Here is a 3,995-nt window from a genome sequence, read left to right on the forward strand (position 1 = left end):
TTATACGGTCTCATCTGAAGGACCGTTCTTCACGCCCCACAACAGAATTCGAACCTGCGACGTAAAGATAAACTCATTACTTCGCGATATTAGAGCAGGCGCTCTAACCACTCTAACCACTGCACCACGCTGGCGACTTGATGGTATATGTACTTTGTTTAAAAAAGTCCAGGTCTCTGATCCATATTTGGGTTATATGTGCTATGTGCAATGATGAAATATAAATCAATATTTATTTCTGTTTTCTTGAAATATGTTGTTGAAATTGTTAAAAAATAAAGAATAATAATTTATTTGCACCTTTTCAGTCATTTATTTTTAACACGTATTTTTTTTACATATCTATTTGAATGTATGATAATTAATCACAAATTCATTACAGAAAACGTAAGTTTTCACTAAAATATCTGAAACTAAGAGAACCAACCTTTAACAATTATATTACAAGAAAGGAATTATTATTTACAAATAGCGCAAATTGAATTATATCATTAATGGATATGCTCAATGAATATTTTACCTATTTTCTGAAATTAACAAATAATTTTACATTTTCAATGCACATTAATATGTTCCAATTCTCGTGATTAAGCAGCTCTAAAAATTCACACCTTCTACTTTCATTTATATACATATTACTTAATTCAATTGTTTTGATTTGGTCACTATGATTATTGAAATTCAACCACTTATCTTTCATAATTTGCATGCACATATGCTATTTTCTTTAGCCACTAGTGAAATTCAACTCCTTGGTTTTCATCATCTTTGATATGTAAAATAAATATATTTTATTAACTGTTTACAAGATCTATCTGCTCTTGAATTAATTTAATTTCTGAGTCCCTTGATTCACATTTATAAACATGCATTTCACATTTAATTTATCAATGACACCTAATCTTTTTGTTTCTTTGACTGTTTTTTGATTTTGTTGCGTTTTTTTTACTGTCTTCAGTACTATAAATTTACTTTATCACATGGTCGGCATTTCATAGCAAAACACGACTGGAAATGGTGAAGGAAAACGCTTTTCAGTGTAGCTACGACAATGAATGAGATAAGAATCATAGGCATGTTTAGTTTGTATTTAAAGCTTGCTGTGATACAGATCTAAACTGTAGAAACCAGGAATTTTCAACAGTGGTTTTATACATATTTATGTTTTTTTTTTTAATCTCGGTTATTGTCTCTAAATTCAAGATTAATCGGAGAAAATTAAAAGTTGTCCGTTGCAGAAGAAATCTAAGAACCCTTTAACATGTTTAAGCCTTCCTGACTGAAACAAAATCAGTTTTATGATTTTCAATACATCAAGTTCATTAAATTGTGAAAACTACAAAAAAAATCATTATACATCAGTAACACTCACTCACAGATATAAACGCTCAGATAATATCAACCAATACAGTTAAAGTCACTAAGAAGACATGCCAATTCATAAGGGCGTTTCTAGCCATAGTGTTAATTACTTTTTTACAGCAAAACAATTCAGTACAAATCGAAATCATTTATTGTTTGGTCAATGAAAAAGAATTCAATTTAAAAATTATTTTTTCAACTGGTACAGCTCATTTCTTCCGTTTGAGATAAATAATTGATTAACTTTGACCTTCGTTACTGTGTGTTTCTCGCTTTGTTTACAAACATACCGGTAGGTAGTGTTCTCTTTAAACGATTCATTACTATCGCAGGTAAATTGCACTGTTCATTAGTATACTGAGTCAGTGCAAGGATTGGTTTATTATATACCGTCAACACGTCATTCTTGTCAAAATTACTTGGTTTGTACTATGTTCAATTTTGTGAATTTTCTTACAAAATCTGTTTTCATATTACTGCTTATAATAGAAAATGTTCATTGATTTAAAAATCAAAACTGTGTTTGCATGACATACATTGTATAACATTTTTTGACTGCATGCCCCCTACACAATTTTCCTTCGCGGACTGACACAAATTCCAAAAAAATATATATGTTTATGTTTATAAACACTCTAAAGCACATTAGGAAATATATTCTTACATGCATTCTGTAGTTCATGAAAATTGTAAAAAAACCAATATTATACTAGAACCTGTATTCAAAATACTCAAACGAAAATGTGATTAGTTTCGATACATGGGGAATCCCTTATTAGCAACATAACATGAGTTGATACCATCATCTCGTACTAGATAATACTTTTCAGCGCTTTGTTACATAAAAAGGAAAATGTTTGACAAAATATTAAACAGTGTATTAAGATCAGTCTAAATTACCTAAATATGGATGTCTAATTTAAATGCAGTATTGTGCTTATGCTTGAAATAGAAATATTATTAAATTTCATGTGTGATACTCTAAAGAATTAAAATTTAAATAATGAAATGTATCGCAGATCAGTATAGAACTTTGAAGGAATTTACCTCTTATGTTGACACAACCACTCCGATAATCGCAATATTCTGCATTGCATAAACAACCATCTTGACAATGTTTTCCATATCCCGGGTACCGACATCTAAGTAAACAATTTACGCCCATATAACCAGGGGGACATTCTAAAAATACATCGAGAACGCAATTTTATTACACAGGGATCTATTTATTAATACTTAGTGGCACGATTTAAATGTTTTTAGTTTGAATGTACATAGTTGTTTAGTGTAAAAGCATTTATTGAAAAATAATTGAAGTAGTGTTTTTGAAGAAAGGATAAGTTATTTGCATTTAGATAAAGAAAAAAAAATTGGTTTGAAACATTTCAAGTTTTGTAAATGGTATTTAATTTGAAAAAATGAAATGAATTACCTTTGCATACCTTTGATATCTCGTCGAAAAAATACCCAGACCATGTACAGGTCCCTTTCCCAGATCCACTGTTAAAAAGATCATTATTTTTAAACAAAAAAATACATCGAAATTAATACCTTGGTGGTTTTTGTTTACACTTTTTAACCATTGACAGATAACAATCTATTTCAAAGGTACTCACTTTTGACAACCCTCAATCTGTGCTAGAAATGTTACAATTAAAATAATAAACGACTTTATATGAAAATATTCAATCAATGTAAGTCCGGCAAACATTTTTAAATGCATTTTATACGTCCTTGCAGTTGAAATCATGAGTAAAGAAGCTATTCATATATGTCCATATATGAAAAATTTAAACTAAACCTTTTAAGGCGACACATGTGTCTGCGTCAAAAGTGCAAATTTGATATATTTTATCGTATGAATAAAATATCCACTTTAAGCAATGTTGATTTCCCTCTTTAAAGGAATTTAAACTGTATTTTTGTCCTTTTCCTCCTCTTCTTGATCCATCACTGTTGCCTGAACGTCTTTTTATGAAAATAAATGTTTTGCAAAATACTTTTGGTTGTTATTTTCGGATTGAATTTATCATTTTCTTCATAACATAAGCCAAGACTATAATCAAAATTATAATTATTATTTATGTAGATTTAATGACATGTTGTGCAAATAACGAAAAATTATCAAAAAAAAAAAAGAAAGAAAAATTCATGAAGCAGTGTCGAAATCGACGGAGGAAAACGATGTAAGCCTACCGCCTCACTGCCCAAACGCTTCTTTTTCATGAAACATGCTTTTCGCTATTAATGACAATAATAAAAAGTTTAATAATAACAGCCACCAACTATGACCTGAATAACATAGTCTTTATATTGGGTGGTTTTTTTTTCTTAAATTATCGGTAATTCTGTAAGTGTTGAAAATTTGTTCATTAGTATCATCACACATACGTAGATGCTTAACATGATAAAAAAAAATTATGTGTCCTCAAATATTAAATTTTCAAAAAAAAAAAAATGTAGACTACATCATGGAACAAGTAAAACGTCAGACTGGGCAATCTACTTACACCTATAATATTATTGAATGAAAATATATTTTTTTCATTCTTTATTCACCTTATGTGCAAGCAGAAAAATTGTAAATATGAACGAAACGATGTTTAATGTCTTTTACACGTGTTCTCTTTATG

At 29.3% G+C, this 3,995-nt stretch overlaps 1 long non-coding RNA gene across 1 annotated transcript; it reads right to left on the reverse strand.

Annotated features, from left to right (window-relative positions):
* Positions 1-1,244: 1,244 nt before the first annotated feature.
* Positions 1,245-3,346, reverse strand: LOC134251830 (uncharacterized). Its single transcript, XR_009988825.1, has 3 exons — positions 2,979-3,346; positions 2,795-2,862; positions 1,245-2,544 (listed from the first exon to the last, which is right to left on the reverse strand). It is a non-coding gene; the product is annotated as an uncharacterized LOC134251830 (long non-coding RNA).
* Positions 3,347-3,995: the final 649 nt, after the last annotated feature.

This window comes from Saccostrea cucullata, unplaced genomic scaffold (genome assembly GCF_032062105.1).
Source record: "Saccostrea cucullata isolate Sc308-1 unplaced genomic scaffold, CSIRO_AGI_Scuc_v1 ctg19386, whole genome shotgun sequence".
Lineage (NCBI taxonomy): Eukaryota > Metazoa > Mollusca > Bivalvia > Ostreida > Ostreidae > Saccostrea > Saccostrea cuccullata.